The sequence below is a fragment of the Cervus elaphus genome, chromosome 12, assembly GCF_910594005.1.
Source record: "Cervus elaphus chromosome 12, mCerEla1.1, whole genome shotgun sequence".
Lineage (NCBI taxonomy): Eukaryota > Metazoa > Chordata > Mammalia > Artiodactyla > Cervidae > Cervus > Cervus elaphus.
The window spans coordinates 5524983-5546136 of record NC_057826.1 but is presented as its reverse complement, the minus strand read 5'-3'; positions in this window follow the sequence as shown (position 1 = coordinate 5546136).

The window sequence follows — 21154 nt, the reverse complement described above, 5'->3', positions numbered from 1 at the left end:
TCCAACCACTAATGCTGAAGAAGCTGAAGTTGAACGGTTCTATGAAGACCTACAAGACCTTCCAGAACTAACACCAAAAAAAAGATGTCCTTTTCCTTATGGGGGACTGGAATGCAAAAGTAGGAGGTAAGAGAAACCTGGAGTAACATAAAAGTTTGGCCTAATAGTACAAAATGAAGCAGGGCAAAGGCAAACAGAGTTTTGTCAAGAGAATGTACTGGTTATAGCAAACACCCTCTTCCAACAACACAAGAGACAACTTTACACATGGACATCACCAGATGGTCAGTACCGAAATCAGATTGATTATATTCTTTGCCGCCAAAGATGGAGAAGCTTTTGTCAGCAAAAACAAGACTGGGAGCTGACTGTAGCTCAGATCATGAACTCCTTATTGCCAAATTCAGACTTAAATTGAAGAAAGGAGGGAGAATCACTAGAACATTCAGGTATAACCTAAATCAAATCCCTTATACAGTGGAAGTGACAAATAGATTCAAAGGGTTAGATCTGATAGGCAGAGTGCCTGAAGAACTATGGACAGATGTTCTTGACGTTATAAAGGAGACAGTGATCAAGACCATCCACAAGAAAAAGAAATACAAAATGGCAAACTGGTTGTCTGAGGAAGCCTTAAAAATAACTGAGAAAAGAAGAGAAGCTGAAGGCAAAGTAGAAAAGAAAAGTTATGCCTATCTCAATACAGAATTGCAAAGAATAGCAAGGAGAGATGGGAAAGCCATCCTCAGTGATCAATGCAAAGAAATAGAGGAAAACAAGAGAATGGGAAAGACTAGAGATTTTTCTCTTCAAGAAAATTAGAGATATCAAGGGAACATTTCATGCAAAGATGAGGACAATAAAGGACAGTAATGGTATGGACCTAACAGAAGCAGAATATATTAAGACGAGGTGGCAAGAATACACAGAAGAACTATACAAAAAAGTACTTGATGACTTGGATAACCATGATGACGTGATCACTCACCTAGAGCTAGGCCTCCTGCAGTTCCAAGTCGAGTGGGCCTTAGGAAGCATCACTAGGAACAAAGCAAGTGAAGGTAATGGAATTCTAGTTGAGCTATTTCAAATCCTAAAAGATGATCTTTTGAAGTGCTGCACTCAAGATGCCAGCAACTATGGAAAACTCAGCAGTGGCCACAGGACTGGAAAAGGTCAATTTTCATTCCCATCCCAAAGAAAGGCGATGCAAAAGAATACTCAAACTACCGCACAATCGCACTCATCTCACATGCTAACAAAGTAATGCTAAAAATTCTCCAAGCCAGACTCCAACAGTGTGTGAACCCTGAACTCCCAGATGTTCAAGCTGGATTTAGACAAGGCAGAGGCACCAGAGATCAAATTGCTAACATCCATTGGATCATAGAAAAAGCAAGAGAATTCCATAAAAACATTTAATTTTGCCTTTGACTATGCCAAAGTCTTTGACTGTGTGGATCACAACAATCTGTGGAAAATTCTTAAAGAGATGGGAATACCAGACCACCTTACCTGCCTCCTGAGAAATCTGTATGCAGGTCAGGAAGCAGCAGTTGGAAATGGACATGGGACAATGGACTGGTTCCAAATTTGAAAATGAGTACATCAAGGCTGTATATTGTCACCTTGCTTATTTAACTTATTGTAGAGTACATCACACAAAATGCCAGACTGGATGAAGCAGATGCTGGAATCAAGATTGCCAGGAGAAATATCAATAACCTCAGACATGCAGATGACACCACCCTTATGGCAGAAAGCGAAGAAAAACTAACAGCCTCTTGATGAAAGTGAAAGAGGAGAGTGAAAAAGCTGGCTTAAATCTCAACATTCATAAAACTAAGATCATGGCATCCAGTCCCATCCCCTCATGGCAAATAGATGGGGAAACAATGGAAACAGTGACAGACTTTACTTTCTTGGTCTCCAAAATCACTGTAGATGGTGACGGCAACCATGAAATTAAAAGATGCTTGCTCCTTGAAAGAAAAACTATGACCAGCGTAGACAGCATATTAAAAAGCAGAGACTTTGATTACAATGCAAATGCATCTAGTCAAACCTATTATTTTTCCAGTAGTCATGTATGGATGTGAGAGTTGGACTTTAAGAAGGCTGAGCACAGAAGAACTGATGTTTTTGAAATGTGGTGTTGGACAAGACTCTTGAGAGTCTCTTGGACTGCAAGGAGACCCAACCAGTCCATCCTAAAGGTGATCAGTCCTGAATATTCATTGGAAAGACTGATGCTGAAACTCAATACTCTGGTCACCTAATACAAAGATCTGACTTCTTGGAAAAGACCCTGGTGTTGGAAAAGATTGAAGGCACGAGGAGAAGGGAATGGCGAGGATGAGCTGGTTTGATGGCATCACCGACTGAAAGGACATGAACTTGAGCAAGCTCCGGAAGTTGATGATAGGCAGCAAAGCCTGACGTGCTGCAGTCCATGGGGTCGCAAAGAGTTGAAATCAAACGAGTGACTGAGCTGAACTGTAGGGGTACAAACAAACCTTAACTCTTCATGAGGTGGAAAGTCCTTTTGGAGAATTATGCAATGTGGCAGAAGACAAGAAGCTTTTTATAGCAGAAAGGATAAAGCACCAGGAATTAAAAAAAAATAGAAAATATCTGTTTGACTGGGACACCTAACTGGCCTTGTTTGGAGTGAGAATGTCCAGAATTCACTGGATGTTTGGAGATTGACTGACCGGAAGTACTGTGTTCCTGGTCCAGTAAGCATTTACAGGTATAGGAAAGTGACCTAAGTTTTACATTGCTAATTGTGCACCGTGGGGAGTAATGGATCCATCTTAGGCCTAGAAATTATTTCAACAGGTGCTGTAAAAGAATTATCCTCAGCAAAAGACCACCCAGCCAACACTTTTAAAAGGGAAATTTACCAAACCATTTAAAGAGAAGATGGTCTCTATGCTATTTAAATTATTTCAGGGCATAGAAAAAGAAAGGAAAACTTCCAAACTCCATGTTTGAAGCAAGCATTATATAATGTAGCATTGATTCTAATATGTGGCATTCAAAAATTAAGGGTTTTAACTTAAATACTATTAATAAAAATCATGTTAGATCCAGTCATGGAACAATAGACAGGTTCAAAACTGGCAAAGTAATATATCAAGGTTGTATAATGTCACCTGCTTATTTAACTTCTACACAGAATACATCACACAAATTGCCAGAGTGGATGAATCACAAGCCGGAATCAAGGTTTCCAGGAAAAATATCAACAACCTCCGATATGCAGATGATACCACTGTAATGGCAGAAAATGAAGAGGAACCAAAACAGCCTCTTGACGAGGGTGAAAGAGGCTAGTGAAAGAGCTGGCTTGAAACTCAACATTAAAAAAAAAAAAAGATAATGACATCTGGTCCCATTTCTTCATAACAAATAGAAGGGGAAAAAATGAAAACAGTAACAAATTTTATTTTCTTGGGCTTCAAAATCACTGTGGACAGTGTCTGCAGCCATGATATTAAATGTTGCTCCTTGGCATAAAAGCTATGACAAACTCTGACAGTGTATTAAAATAAAGAGACATCACTTTACCAACAAGAGTCCATATAGTCGAAGCTATGTTGTTGTTGTTTTTTTCTTCAGTAGTCATGTACAGATGTGAGAGTTGAACCATAAAGAAGACTGAGCACCAAAGAATTGATGCTTTCAAATTGTGGTGCTGGAGAAAACTCTTGAGAGTCCCTTGGACAGCAAGGAGATCAAACCAGTCAATCCTAAAGGAAATCATTCTTGAATATTCATTGGAAGGACTGATGCTGAAGCTGATGCTCCAGTACTTTGGCTACCTGATGTGAAGAGAAGACTCATTGGAAAAGACTCTGGTGCTGGAAAAGATTGAAGGAAAAAAGGCAAAGGGAACACAAAGGATGAGATGGTTGGATGGCATCACCTCCTCAATGGACATGGGTCTGAGCAGACCCTGGGAGTTGGTGATGGACAGGGAAGCCTGGTGTGCTGCAGTCCCCGGAGTCACAAAGAGTTGGACACGACTGAGCGACTGAACAAAAACAAATAATGACAGTGGATTACACCTGAAATTCTGTAAGATACAGACACCACGAGGAGGAATACATAGGTGTATTAGTCAGCTAGCACAGTCTTAATAAAGCACCATAGGCTGGGTGGCTTCAGTTCAGTTCAGTCGCTCAGTCATGTCTGACTCTTTGCAACCCCATGGTCTGCAGCACGCCAGGCTTCTCTGTCCATCATCAACTCCTAAAGCTTACTCAAACTTATGTCCATTGAGTCTGTGATGCCATCCAACCATCTCATCCTCTGATGTCCCCTTCTCCTGCCTTCAATCTTTCCCAACTGCAGATTCTTTCCCAAGGAGTCAGTTTTACTTCCAAGGAGCAAGTGTCTTTTAACTTCATGGCTGCAGTCATGATCTGCAGTGATTTTGGAGCCCAAGAAAGTAAAGTCTGCCACTATTTCCATTTTTTTCCCTATCTGTCGTGAAGTGATGGGACCAGATGCCATGGCCTTAGTTTTTTGCCTGTTGAGTTTGAAGCCAACTTTTTCACTTTCCTCTTTCTCTTTCATCAAGAAGCTGTTTAGTTCCTCTTCACTTTCTACCATAAGGGTTTTGTCATCTGCATATCTGAGGTTATTGATGTTTCTCCCGGCAATCTTGATTGCAGCTCATGCTTCTTCCAGCCTGGCATTTTGCCTGATGTACTTTGCATATAAGCTAAATAAGCAGGGTGACAGTACACAGCCTTGATGTACACCTTTCCTAATTTGGAACCAGTCTGTCGTTCCATGTCTGGTTCTACTTGCTGTTTCTTGGCCTGCACACAGGTTTCTCAGAAGGCAGGTAAGGTGGTCTGGTATTCTTACCTCTTGTAGAATTTTCCATAGTTTTTTGTGACCTATAGAAACTTTGTAGGCAATTTTAGCCTTTGGTATAATCTATAGAGCAGATATCTTTAAAGAAAAAGATATCTACAAAGAAAAAGATATTTTTCTCCTAGATGTTTTAGACAAACATCTAAACATGTTTAGAAGTAGATGTTTTAGACAAAGAACCTATTTTCTCATGGTTCCAGAGCCTTGGTAGATCAAGATTAAGATGCTGAATGGTTTGGTTTCTGTGAGGACTCTCTGTGTCTTGCAGATAGCTGACTCCTTGTTGCGTTTCACAAGGCGGAGTGAAAAACGTGAGCTTTCTGATTTCTCTTCCTATAAGGACATTAATCTCATTAGAGTAAGACTCCATCCTTATGATCTCATTTTACCTTAATTTCTTCCTCACCGTAAGTAAAAGCACATTAGTTTAGATTTCAACATATGAATTTTGACAAACACAATTTAGTCCATAGCAGTAAAGAAAACCAAATTAATAGGGGAGGCAGTAACAAAGACACTAGACCAATTTAAAATCTCTGATATCTATGACTGCATCAAATATGACACAAAGCCCCATTCCTCACCAGATTTACATAAATCCTCACACTAGAGAATATTTATCTCTTACTTGATACAACTTGCTCAACTAAACACATTACCAGATAAGAAAACTACAGAACAATATTCCTGACTAATATTGATGCATGATTCCTCAATAAAATATTAGCAGATTGAATTCAACAATGTAGAACAAGAATATACTATAACCAAGAGGGATTTATTCTAGATATGCAAGGATGATTCCTTAGTTGAAAATCAATTAATGTAATACATCAGGAAAATTCACACAATCATATTAATCATAGCCAAAAAGCATTTGACAAAATTCAAATCTCATGATGAACACTCTCAACAAATTAGGGACAAAGAGGAACTTTCCCAACTTAATAATGAATGTCTATTAAAAATCTCTAACTAACAGTATACTTAATAGAGACTGCCCACTTTTCCTCTAAGATTGGAAATAAGACAGGATGCCCTCTTTCACCACTCCACTCCTATTCAGCAGTGTATGGAAGCCTAAATAATACAAAAGGGCAAGAAAAATGTGTTTGTGTATTGAAAAAAGAAGAAATCAATCTCTCTGTTTTCAAGATGATACCACTCTCTATGTAAAAAATGCCAAAGAATCAATTAAAAATTCCTGAAACTGTGACTAAAGCAAGGTTATGTATCAATAGGAGACAATCGGAATTTTTAAAATATCATTTATATAGCACCTAAAGAGTTAAATATTTAAGCTTAAGTCTCACAAAACTTGTGACTATATATGTGTATGTATAATATACAGTCTATACTATACACTTGGAAACCTACAAAGCACTGATTAAAAAATAAGTTTAAATGATCTAAATAAGCAGAGACATATTCTGTTTTCATGGATTAGGATACTTGATATTGTTAAAATATCAATTCTTGTCAAGTACACTTGATAGATCACAATCAAAATTGCTGCCCCCATTAAAATTTGGCAAACAATTTTTGGGACAAACTTATTCCAAAATATATTTGGGCATCAAAAATAAAAATATCCAACCTAATGCTAAGCAAGAACAAGGATTAAGCACCTCCACTCCCAAATTTTAACTCTTACCCAGTAATTGATATATAATGATATTGATGAAATAAAGATATATAGATCAATATAGCAAAATGATGAGTCCAGAAAGAGGCACACACAAATATTGTCCAGTGATATTTGACAAAGGAGCAGTGGCGATTAAGTGAGGAAGGTATAGTCAAATATTGTTGAAACAATTGGATGTCAATTATCAATTTTTTATATGCTGGAAACATAGACCCATTTTTTATATCTGCTATAAAATTGCCTCAAAAATTACAGAATGGATTGCAGAGTTTACCATAAAATGAAAAGCGTAGAACTTACAGGAAAAGCAGTAGGAAAAATTCTATGTGATCTTGTGTTTGGTGATGGTTTTATAAACACACCAATGGTGCTACCCGTGACAGAAAAAAATAATAATAATAATAATAAACTGGACAAAGTTGAACAACTTCTGCATTATAAGTCATTAAGAGAGTTTAAAAAAATGACATAGATCATGAGATAATATGCATCTCATAATGAAACTGCACCTAAAATATACAAAAATCCTAAAAACATAACAATAAAAAATAAATCACCCATTAAAAGTTGGGTCTAGGAGCAAAAAGGCATTTCTCCTGCCATTATGTTCAGGTCCAGAGTGACCAGTGCCCCCATCCCCAGACCGCAGGCCTGGCCTCAGCAGTGCCAGAACACGGGTGTGCCCACAACCCCCTCATCATCGTGCTGGTGAAAGCAGAGGTCTGCAGGAAAGTCTGCTCAAAAAAAGGGTCAAAAATCTCTCAGATACTTCATTGAAGCAGATATACTAGAGGCAAGTAAGCATATAATAAATGCTCAGCATCTACTGTTTTTAAGGTCTTGCACACTAAAATAAGATACAGTCACATACCTACTAGAATAACTAAAATACAAAAAAACTAGCAATATGAATTGATGGCATGGAAGTATAGTACGGGAACTGTCGTTCATTCCTGGTATGAATTCATTATGGTATAACCACTTTGGGAAGAAAAAACACCAGTTTTTGTTTGTTTGTGTGTTTTTATAAAGCCAAACACAATCTCGCTATATGATTCAGCAGGTATGTGCCTTTATATTAAACCATCTGATTTGAAAACATGTTTCTGCATAAAAATCTACACATGAGTGTTTATAGTAGCTTTATTCATTGCTGCAAAAATTGGAAGCAACCAAGATGCCCTTCTGTAGATGAATGGATAAACTAACTGTGGAACAGCTATATAATGGAATGTAATTTAGAAATAAAAAGAAATAGGCTATCAAACCACAAAAGGATGTCAGTGGGTCTTAAATGAACACTGCTAAGTAAAAAATCAGTCCAAAAAAACTATACACAGTATATTTCCAATTATATGATCTTCTGGAAAAAGCAATAATGTAATTTTGCCAAGGGTTTGATGGGTTGGTGAGAAGGATGAAAAGTCAAGCACAAGGGCTATTTTAGAGGAAAAAAAAAATATATCTTGTAAGATTCTATAGTGGTGAATATAAAATATTGAGAATTAGTTTAGGCCTTCAGGAAGATTCCCTGGACAGAGGAGCCTGGTGGGCTACAGTCCATTGGGTCACAAAGAGTAGGACACAACTGAAGCAAGGCAATACAGAACAAAGAGTAAATGTTAAAATCTAAAAATCAGAGCAAATATATTTAGGAGTAGGGGTATCTAAATGTGTTACAAATGAATGAACGCATTTTACTGAAAGAGGTAGAGAAATAGTTATTGTTCAGTTGCTAAATAGTCTAAATAAACAGTGTCTGACCCTTTGCAACCCCATTAACTACAGCACACCAGACTTCCCTGTCCTTCACCATCTCCCTGAGTTTGCTGAAACTCATATCCATTGAGTCAGTGATACCATGCAACCATCTCATCCTCTGTCAGTCCCTTCTCTTCTTTCCCTCAATCTTTCCCAGCATCAGGGTCTTTTCCAATGAGTTGGCTCTTCCCATTTAGTGCCAAAGTATTGGAGCTTCAGCTTCAGCACCAGTCCTTCCAATGAAAATTCAGGGTTGATTTTCTTTAGGATTGACTGGTGTGATCTCCTTGCAGTCCAAGGGACTCTCAAGAGTCTTCTATAACACCAAAATTCAAAAGCATCAATTCTTCCTCCCTCAGTCTTCTTTATGGTCCAGCTCTCACATTGGTACATGACTACTGGAAAAAGCATAGCTTTGACTAGACGGACCTCTGTCAGCAAAGTAATGTCTCTGCTTTGTAATATGCTGTCTAGGTTTGTCATAGCTATTCTTCCAAGGAGCAAGTGTTTTAATTTTGTGGCTGCAGTCAGAGTTTGCATTGATTTTGGAACCCAAGAAAAAGAAATCTGACACTGTTTCTGCTTTTTTGCCATATATTTTTTCATGAGGTGATAGGACCCAGATGCCATGATCTTCGTTTTTTGAATGTTGAGTTTTAAGCCAGGTTTTTCACTCTCCTCTTTCACTTTCATCAAAAGCCTCTTTAGTTCCTCTTCACTTCTTGCCATTAAAGTGGTATCAAATGCATATCTGAGATTGTTGATGTTTTGAGCAGCTATCTTGAGTCATTCAACCCAATATTTCATATGATGTCCTCTGCATATAAGTTAAATAAGCCAGGTGACTATATACAGCCTTTCCATACTCCTTTCCCAAATTTGAACCAGTCCGTTGTTCCATGTCCAGTTCTAACTGTTGCTTCTTGTCCTCATACAGATTTCTCAGGAGACAGGCAAAGTGGTCTGGTATTCCCATCTCCTGAAGAATTTTCCACATTTTGTTGTGACCCACACAGTCAAAGGCTTTAGTGTCATCAATGAAGCAAAAGTAGATGTATTTTGGAATTCCCTTCCTTTTTCTATGATCCAGTGTATGTCGACAATTTGATTTCTGGTTCCTCTGCCGTTTCTCAATCCAGGTGGTACATTTGGAATTTCTCAGTTTATGTACTGCTGAATCTTAGCTTGAAGGATTTTGAGTGTAATCTTGCTCGCATGTGAAATGAATGCAATTGTATGGTAATTTGAACATTCTTTGGGATTGCCTTTCTTTGGGAGTGGGATGAAAACTGACTTTTCTAGTCCTGGGGCCACTGCTGAGTTTTCCAAACTACCAAATTTGCTGGCATAATGAATGCAGCACTTTAAGAGCATCATCTTTTAGGATTCAAAATAGTTCAGTTGGAATTCTATCACCTCCACTAGCTTTGTTCATAGGTGTGCTTCACTTCACACTCCAGGATGTCTTTCTCTAGGTGAGTGACCACACCATTGTGGTTATCTGGGTCATTAAGAGCTTTTTTTGTATAATTCTTCTGTGTGTTCTTGCCACCTTTTCTTGATTTTTTTTGCTTCTGTTAGGTCCTTGCCATTTTTGTCTTTTATTGTGCCTATCTGAAATGTTCCCTTTATATCTCCAGTTTTCTTAAAGAGATCTAATAAGGTGCTAATCCAAGTAAATTTGGAAATGAGTGGAGTTTGTAAGGACTAATAGCAAAACGAACTGTACATAAGTGTCATCCCCTGGTTGATAAGTTTGTTTTCCGCAGAGGGGCATGACTCTACACTCATTAAATTTGGGCCGCCATAGTGCCTTTTTGACAAAGTGCAACATTAAAAGGAAGAATAAAAGGATTAACTGTACAGGGGAGAGACCTAAAAAGTACTATCTCAAGCCAGATGATCAAGTTTAAGATCAACAGTAATTAATTATGTTGACTATGTACTCAACATGAGGTGATGAGAATTGTCATTTACCCCTGTGCTCTTGGAGAAGGAAATGACAACCCACTCCAGTATTCTTGCCTAGAGAATCCTGTGGACTAAGGAGCCTGGTGGGCTGCCGTTGATGGGGTCGCAGAGAGTTGGACACGAGTGAAACAACTTAGCATGCATGCATGAGTTGGCTTCCCTTGGGCTCAGCTGGTAAAGAAGCTGCCTGCATTGCAGGAGACCTGGGTTTGATCCCTGGGTTGGGCAAATCCCCTGGAGAAGGGAAAGGCTACCCACTCCAGTATTCTGGCCTGGAGAATTCCATGGACTGTAAAGTCCATGGGGTCACAAAGAGTCGGACTCGCCTGAGCGACTTGCAAAGAAAAAGAAAAGAAAGAGTGCATTGGAGCAGGAAATGGCAACCCGCTCCAGCGTTCTTGCCTGGAGAATCCTGTGGACAGAGGAGCCTGGTGGGCTGCCGTCTGTGGGGTCAGGGTCACAGGAGTCAGACGTGACTGAGGCGACTTAGCAGCAGCAGCAGTAGCCTGCGCTATTCCTTCCCTTAGTCTAACCAGCAGAAAACCTTCAGACGCATCCCAGTTGAGGTGCATTTGAAAATATCTCTGACCAGTAATTCTCAAATCTGTCAAGATCATCAAAAACAAGGGAAGTGTAAGAGACACACATAACCAAGAGGAATTCAAGGAGATGCGATAAATAAATATAATATGGAATACTAGAAAGGATACAGGGGGGTAATAAAAAGGATATTATAAGAAAGAAAATCTGAATAAAGCATGCACTTCAGTTGTAATAACTGGTCAACCTCCAGAGCCTGCCGAGTGAAATCTGAACTTGACCTCCAGAGGGCAAAGAGAGATGGAAGAGAGGCAGCCATTTCAGACTGGTAGGTCAGTTCTTCTTAATTACCTCCTTCAAACATGTCAAAAGTTTCATAGTAGTAAAGATGTGACTAATAGTGGAAATTGGTTATAGTTCATAGTGGACTTCCTCTACTTTCTTCTGGATAACTACATAAATTTAAAACTCTTAAAAATATATATATATATAATAACCTAATTTAAAAGAAAAGAAAGAATTGCCAGGGAATTTGATGCTGGCCTATGTTCTATATGATATTAAAATCTATGAAAAAATTCCTATTATTAAAATTGCTTCATTTGGTTTTAATAGAACAATTAAAATGAGGAAGTTTACATTAAGTTATATTCAGCAATATAGAATATTAAAAGGAATTCTCTAAAATCATTGACAAAAGGAAGCACTCAGTTATAGTTAGTACTGCAGCTACCTAGTAGAGACATGAGAAGAACTAAAAATGGATACTCATATCTCTTGTGCACGATAAATTTCCAAATGGATAAAATACTTAGTATATAAATGGAACCATACAGGAGTCAAAAATATATGCAAACTAACTTATGAGCTTTGTGTGTGGAAAGTCTTTCTAGTTCTCAAACCTCAGCTTTGTTAAATATATGATAAATCAATTTTCTATCTACATAAAATTAAAAATCATGTACATTGCAAATAAAACAAACTGTATATAATCAGAAAGCAACAAAAAAGGATAATAATACTTACAATTTAATTTAAAGCTCTCTAATGTATAAAAGATATTTGGAAATTGATAAGACAAAAGACTACTTAATAGAAAAATTGGAAAAAAAATAGAGTTCACAAAACAGTGAACACAAACAACTTTTATCCATATTTAAATATCCTTAGACTCTTTCCTTAAAAACAGAAAAATGTAAATTAAAAGAATACTGAGAACAGTTTCCACAATCAGATTTTGACAAATATCTAAAAATTTATTTTGTTAGTGAAATTATGGAGAAATAAACATTCTTTTGTATTGCTATAGAGAAAGTAAATTTGTTTAGACCACATATAGAGCAACTTATCAATATCTATCACATTTGCAAATGCATAAGCTCTATTGACCCACCCAACTCCACTTCTGAGAAGTCCTCATAAGATTTATTCACCTAGATGGGAAGTGTCTTTACAAAGGTATTCATCACAATCTTGTCTGTAAGAGAAAAACATTTTTGAAAAAAAAATTCATTAATAGCAAATCAATTAAATGGATTTTGATGCATCTGTGTAATGGAATATTATGCAGACATAATAAGTAGCTATCTCTATACAAATACGAAATGAATAAATATTCTTGATTGATTAGTGACAAAAGACAGTACACATTAATAATTTTGTCATGTTAGGAGTATATTCTCCAGGAAAGAATACTGGAGTGGGTAGCCATTCCCTATTCAAGATGATCTTCCTGACCCAAGGATTGAACCTGGGTCACATGTATTACAGGCAGAGGCTTTACTGCTGAACCATGAGGGAAGCATCATATTTTCATATGCAGATGTAAAACAACTTTGCAGGATATAAAGAAGGAATAAGAGTGGTCACCTAAGGGAAAATAAATTAATATTATTAATTAATAAATATATATATTAATGAGAGGTGACTTAAATATGTATATATTTAAGTCCTTTATATATTATCAATATATATATTTATATATTTAATATATATTTATATATGTATATATAGAAAGAGACAGATAGATATATATACACTTTTTTTTAAACAATATGTATCTTTATTTAAAACAAAAGTAAAATTATTTGACTTGTTGTTGTATTTTTACTGACTTCATGATCAAAACATTAAAACAGTGATGTATGTAAGCACAATCTATATCTTATCAAAAGAAAGCATAATGAATTAATGGTGAAATCACCAATATTATCAACATAACAAGGTAAGATGATATATTTAGGAATAATTTTTTTTTCTTAATATATAAGGTTTTCCAATGGAACTCATCATAGAATCAGAGTTAATGTTGAGTTACTGTTCTTGAAGGGAAAAGATGGTATTACAAAAATAGCCCTACTGATATTAAATACAAAAAATCTTACATTTTAATTTGGTGTACATTTTCTTTTAGTTAAGAATGAATTTTTGCTTCTTCCCCCAGCCCCAGAACCACTTGCTGGTACTAAATGAATAATGTTTTGTGGTTGAAGAAAATTTTCACAGGATAAACAAGGTAATGTTTGCAATATAATGAATTTAGTATCCTTTGGCCAAAATTATACTGGATTTAAGTACCAATTTTTAAATGTGAGTTTTTACTTAAACTTCCCCGATGTTCTAATTCAGTGATTTTGCCAAGCAATTTTTATTTCAACCATTTTTAGTGGGATATGTCAAAGGTAAGATGATTTTATGTGTATAAGAGCACTCTAAATTTTAAGACACCAGATAACTATGTTATTATTAGACAAAGCTCATTTGTTAAATTATATGTGAGGGTTCTAAAAACAATTGTGAACTCTCTAAAATGAAGTCACCTTTTGTTAGTCAGAATAGGAATTAGTAACTCCTTTAGCCTGGATGTTAGTTGCTTTCTCTTGATGCTGCTGATACGCTTGAGGAATAGTCACATAAAAGATGACAAAATATGTGGGAGGATTAATGAGTGTTGAAGGCAGGGCCGTAGAAGAAGGAAATAAAAATTACAATTAAAAACCAAGAGAGAAGAGAACAAGCCATATGGTGACAAGAATCTATACTTTCATTGTTTCAGATATAGTTTACCCCTGTAAATTTCCAGCTGAGAAAATTATGTTTAAAAAATCACTTAAATATCTGTTTATTGTAGTTACATTAAATCATCATAGCTAGTAACTACCAGATTTGGAAGAAAAATGTGAAAATGAATGAACTCTAAACCTTTTTATTAGATATTTAGATGGAATGCTCTTAAAAATACTAATGTTTATATGTTTATTGGTACTGCAGTTTATATTTCTATGTTAATGAATTAGATTTAGCTACATTTTCTGGTAGCCCTGTCTTGCAAGATTATAAAATGATAGTCCATGCAGGTGTGATGTCTGTGCATCATTATTTTATAGTTTCTTTTGTGCTAAATGCATTGATCCAACTTTGTGGTTGCCGATATCATGCTGCTGCTGCCGCGTCGCTTCAGCCGTGTCCGACTCTCTGCGACCGCATAGACGGCATCCCACCAGGCTCCCCCGGCCCTGGGATTCTCCAGGCAAGAACACTGGAGGGGGGTTGCCATTTCCTGCTCCAATGCATGAAAGTGAAAAGGGAAAGTGAAGTCGCTCAGTTGTGTCTGACTCTTAGCGACCCCATAGACTGCAGCCTATCAGGCTCCTCCATCCATGGGATTTTCCAGGCAAGAGTACTGGAGTGGGTCGCCATTGCCTTCTCAGGATATCATGCTTCTCTTGTACTTTTTAATATGCCAAGATGGGTGTGTTTTCTACCTACAGAATTCAGTTTCCTTGAAACTTTGTCCTACACTCTGACTGTTTTCTTAGGGGTTACACATATCAGAACATGAATAAAGAGATTCCAGCTATCTAATGTTGAAGTTTTTCTAGGATAGATAAGACTTACAGGGTTTGGAATTACAATGATAAATTCTTATGTATACACATGATGTTATCACACCACAGACAAAAGAGAGCTAGAGTTGATAAATCAGTGCTTCCCTCTGTGGATTCACAGCTTTTTCACTAGGGTTTGGATTTAATCCAAATTGATCTTTACATACTTTTCATCAACGCAACTAGACAAGCTCACAGTAAACAGAGAGAAGCAAAGAAATACTGAAGACGAAAGGGTTTTACATGTCTGGCCTAAGCTTGGGCAATATCACTCATAATCACAACAGATGGTATCATTTTCTCTGAAGTCCTGTTTGCTGATGTTATAAATGACTAAAAATCAGGATTTTTAGGGAAAGTGCTGACAAAGACCATATAAGATCATTTCACAAGGTTGCAGTTGGCTTTTTTATTTTTATTTTTTGGCACTATAGGTGCACGCTACGTGCTAAGTCACCTCAGTCATGTCCAACTCTTTGTGACCATTTGGATTGTAGTTAAAGTATGGTATTCTCTCTGCATTGTGATTATGTGACATTGCCTGCAAGCCAATATCCAAGAACATTTCAGACATGAAAAACAACAGGAAGTAAGCTGCAGCAAATTCTGAGAGATTACCAATTCCGCAAGATGTAGAATCACCAATGGTGTTTTTGTTTTTTTTCTTCTCTAAACAATAAAACATGGCATCTTATATACCTTTCAAAAACAGAAAAAAAATCAGGAAGGGATTCTAAATTGGGATTCAGAAAGAAAAAAACTCAACTGACCTGGTAACTCTTTACAGCAGCCATTCACGTGGGTCTGCTACTTTCTGGTTTTGAAAAGCTAATTAGCATGAAAGGAAGACAGCTGCTGTGATTCAGCAGACTGGAAGACTCTCCTTGTTGGTCTCTTGTCATATTTGGAAGGTGTCTCAGGGACTTCTGACCATCGCCAGTTGTCAGATGTCAGTCATGCTCATAATTATGAAAAGTGAAAGTGTAAGTCACTCAGTCCTGTCTGACTCTTTGCAACACAGGCCCGATACTGGATTCAGATCCAGGCCAGAGTACTGGAGTGGGTAACCTTCCCCTTCTCCTAGAGATCTTCCCATCCCAGGGATCAAACCCAGGTTTCCCACATTGCAGATGGATTATTTACCAGCTGAGCCGCAAGGGAAGCCCAATAATACTGGAGTGTGTAGCCTATCCCTTCTCCAGGGGATCTTTCCGACCCAGGAATCAAACCAGGGTCTCCTGCATTGCAGGCAGATTCTTTACCAACTGAGCTATGAGGAAAGCCCTCTCATAATTATAGTATGTTAGAATTCAAAGAGAATTTATGGGTTATAATGATATGAATATGGGTTATTAATATAAAATAATAGTGAAGAAACCAAGTACCAGAGAAGATGAATAGAACACTTCATATAATGCTACACCCCAACATATTATATGTGATAAGTACATAGCTAAGCATGCTTAGAACTCAGATTTTTTAATTTCTACTTAGGTATTTTTTCAACTCTGTCTTTATTTCTATTATAAGAGCAGTTGTTAGTACTGATAGTAGTGATTGTTAGTATTTTGTGGGTAAAACTAGCACCTGAATTTGGCAAACTCTTTAATATATATACTTTATCTTATCAACACACCTCTGAAAATTTAATGATTAGCTGCTTTTACTAAAATCCCAATGATGATGATAAGAAACTGAAGGAATTAATATACACGCCAAATATATGTCACTTTATATGGGTGACATTATGTACAAAACTTTATAAAATTTTATTCCATTACCATAATTGTTCTGAATTTCAGTTTTTGTATTAGTACTTAGTCATCCAGGAAGCCAGGTTCAGAGAAAAAAAGTAACTTTCAAGTCACATAACAAGTAAGCGATGAAGCTGAATTTGAATCCACCTTATTGTTAACTTTTCATCTGAGTAAGCAAATAATTTGCCCAAGTTTAAGCAATAAGCATTAGAATGAAGTTTCAAATATAGCATTTCAGATTCTTTATCACTTGAATTTTCCATAGCATTGCACTTTAGACCTTTCCCAGACATTCCTCAACACATTCTTTATGAGAAATTATTTTTCAGTTTCTAAAGCCTTGCAGTTCTGAATGAAGTATACTTTTTGCCAGTAGAGATATTTGTGTTGAGTCTCAGTAGAGGGAATTTAGCAACATTAATCAGATTGAGTGTCTACCCAATATAACACTCATATCTCCCTTCAGGATTTCTATTGTTTAATTAAGATCTTCCATTATGTATATTCTCATGTATATTAAATGCTTATAGATAGGCTATCTATCTATCATCTACTTATCTAACTACTTAGCTACCTATGTATTTACCATTGATTTAACTCTATTGAATTGACATGGGATAAAAGCATAATATATATATATATATTTCCTCTGTCCTTATGTCATGAAGAAATACTTATACATTATCTTCTGTAGCATATGGTTATTTCTCCAAAGATTAATGATCAGATTTATCATACACAATATTTTATAATTTTTCTGAAAAAGACAGTATGCATTAAAATTTCTAAGCTTCAACTCAAACTATTTTAGGGGACAGGAGGGGCAATAAAATACTAAGGTTTGAGAAAGATATAAATCGGAGGCTATCCCAAGATCTCAGTTATAGAAGTGCCAGTTATATTTTGGTAAATCAAAGTAAATTTAATAAAAACCATAGTAACAGTATAATGAATGAAATGTTATTAAGAAATGAAATTTAAGTGAGATCATAGAAAATTCTATCAAGATATTTGTCCAATGAGCATCCATAAAAAATCATCAGGTAAAGGCAGCCCAAGATGTGGAAAGAAATATAGTTTTGTAATTCAAGAAGGATTTTTAAAATACCTGCATTGTGATTTAAAAATCACCTTCATAAGCACAAGATGGAACTAGCAGACATAAAATAACTTCATGTGAAAAAATTGAGAAAAATATCAATGAATGATGACCTCAAAGAGTTAAAAATCTACTGGAAGTGAAACTCCTAAACACAGTACATAATAGCCTACTGAACGTGTGAAAATAGCCTTGAAGCAAGAAAATGAGATCAAACCAGTCAATCTTAAAGGAAATCAAGCCTGAATACTCATTGAAAGAACTGATACTGAAGCTGAAACTTCAATACTTTCACCACTTGATGTGAAGAGCTGAATAATTAGAAAAGATCCTAATGTTGGGAAAGATCCTGGAAGATGAGATGGTTGGATGACATCACCCACTCAGTGGACGTGAGTTTCAGCAAACTCCAGGAGACAGTGAAAGACTGGGAAGCCTGTTGTGCTGCAGTCCACGAGGCCACAAAGAGTTGGACACAAATAGTGATTGAATAACAAGAAAATGAAAAATTCAGGAATGCTGCTTGGAAGATTATGGTAAAGTTGCTGTAGATAATAATGCAATGAATACTTTTGAAAGATTATAATATCCCTGGTGCTATGCTAGGGTCATTGCATGCATTACTTTATTTAATCATTTGAATTGTCCAGTGAAGTAAATTATTCAAGTCCCAAACTTAATCCAAAGTTCTTAATTTGCTCCGAGCCATAAGAGATAAAGATCAGAATCAAAACGTGTCTAACACAAATGCTCCTTTCTTAACAGAAACTCCCAATGGCTCCCTCTCATCCAGTGACTACATGGTGGCTATTAAATCATCCTGCCCCCTACCTTGATATGTGATGCTTATTCATGTCCAACACAATATAAAGAGTGAACTAGTTGTGGTTGATAAATACACAACCCTTTAAAACACAACTAAATTTATTATAGCTTTTATCATTATAAACCAAATATGTCAAAAGTAAAGCCACATTTAAAAAGATCTCTAATAGTCATATTTATCTTTGCCTTGCCTAATATGTATATATATATATATATATATATATATATATATATATATATATATATATCCACTCTGTACTCTGGTCTTCCTTTGGACAGTAGCCCTCCAATGAGTCCCAAAAATATGGTTTCATGAAACTGACATACATACCCCCTTCCTTGTACATGGAGGGTGGCCCATGATCCAGACCTAACACATGCATTCCATCGCCTAAGCCATGGCCATTTGTTTGATAGTTATGACAATTTGATCCCATAAGACTCACTCAGATTTTATGGAAAAAGAAGTTCTTTTTCCTCGTAGGTGGCTAATCTAGGGATTATAAACTAAGAGAGTATGGTGACAGTAGGTCTGTGAAAAAACTACCTGAGAGCAATTCAGTGTGAGTGTGACAGATTTAGAAAAAACAAACAAGCAAAAAATAAAAACAACAAAAATAAATATAGTATGTCCCATGAGATACATAAATACTGTTTATCTGAACTTCACGTGTGTTTGCATTTTATCTTAACAACTCTACATGCAAGGAAAACAGAGGCAAGAGTTGCGAGAGATAATTCAATGTTATCATCTGAGGTTATTCATCCAACCTAATAAGGAATCAGCTGAACCTTGGGCCTCTAAATTACATGAGTCAAGTAATCGTTTCTGTTGTGCGTGCTGTCGCTCCAGTCGTGTCTGACTCTTTGTGACCCTCAGTACATGTAGCCCACCAGGCTCCTCTGTTGATGGGATTCTCCAGGCAAGAATACTGGGGAGTGTTGTCATGCCTTCCTCCAGGGGATCTTTCCGAACCAGAGATGGAATCTGCGTCTCTTACACCTCCTGCATTGGCAGGAGGGTTCTTTACCACTGTGTGCTAGCTAGCTTTAGTCGTGCCTGACTCTTTGCGACCCCATGGACTGCCAGGCTCCTCTGTCTGTGGGATTCTGCAGGCAAGAATACTGGTGTGGGTTGCCATGTCCTCCTCCAGGGGATCGTCCTGACCCAGGGGTCGAACCTGCTTCCCTTATGTCTTCTGCATTGGGAGGCAGGTGCGTAACAGCTAGCGCTATTTCATGTGAGTTTAGAAATCATTTCTGTTAGTGGCAAAAAGGATTCTTGCTTAGAGGGCATTCCCAAAAATAAATAATAAATAAAAAGAATCCTACTTAAAACCTGTTTGAACTACTATCATAAATAGAAGACATAAAGGCTTATATTGGTGTGTTGTGGCAATAGAAAATAACGTGGAATTACATGACATCTTGGATTTGCAAAAGTAGTATCTGAGATCTCATCCAACTCTAAAATTATTTTATATTATGACTAAATCAGAAAGTAAAGGTCAAGTTAATTTGTCCTAAAGAACAATTAAGCAGCCTAAGAAGAAGCAATTTTATCCTTACATAAAAGTCAAAAGGCGTTCAAACCTAGAAAGTACAGCATATGTAATATAAATACCTGGAGAAGACAGAGGAAAATGATTAACCCCAATAATCAAAGAAAATGCAGAGAGAAAAACATTCTAAGAAAATGCATGCAAAAGGTAATGATGAAGCACGTTCTAATCACAGTATTCACAATACCATCTCCTTTTTCTGAATTCTCTGCTACTTGTTCATGCCGTTATTTACCACTCATTACTGATCTCCGTGCAATACTGTCTCTCACATTATGAGATAGATTAATTTTTTATCAGACTGCAATCTCTGTAAAGATAGGATCAAAATGAAGCCTTTGGGGTAGTGAGCATGCTCATTATATTGATAGGAATGACAGTTTCATGGCTGAAGACATACGTCAAAATTGATCAGATTGTACAGTTTAAATATGTGAAGTTTGCTGTACTTCAATTACACATGGAAACGTTAAAAAAGAATGTGGACTAGGCTGCAAGTTGCTCAGCAATTTGCTGAAAGGTCCAGAGACAAGGTGTAATACCGCCTCTGCTCCAAAATGAACAGGACCACATCAAGGACTTGGTGGCAGAGCCTTTAGATAATAGCAATTCTTATCCTCAGGTAATGCAAGCTTCCTGTTTCTGAAGACCTGTTTTTCAGTTGATTCAGGGGTTGATGCACAGTGAAGATAAAAGAGCTAGTCTCAGTTCTTCTGGCTTTCTGATATCTAGAGGGAAAATGGAGGAAAATGGTAAAATAAAGAAAACAGTGGAGTGGCTAATGAGGTAAGAAAAAACCACAAAGTGCGGACTTTTGAAAACCACGGGGAAAAAAATTGTTTTATGAAATAGAATGTGGACACTATCAAAGCTGTTGACAGATCAACTAGAACTGACAGAGTTGGATTGCATTCCTGGCGTACTGGATCCTGAATTGTTGTTCAGTTGCTGAGTCCTGTCCTACTCTTTGCGATCCCATGGATTGCAGCTCACGCAGGCTCTTCTGTCCTCCACTCTTGCCCAGAGTTTTCTCAGATTCATAGCCGTTGAGTCGGTAGTGCTAGCTAACCATCTCATCCTCTGCTGTCCCCTTCTCCTTTTGCCTTCAGTCTTTGCCAGCATCAGGGTCTTTTCCAATGAGTTGGCTCTTTGCATCAGGGGTCAGAGTATCGGAGCATCGGCTTCAGCACAAGTCCTTCCAATGAATATTCAGG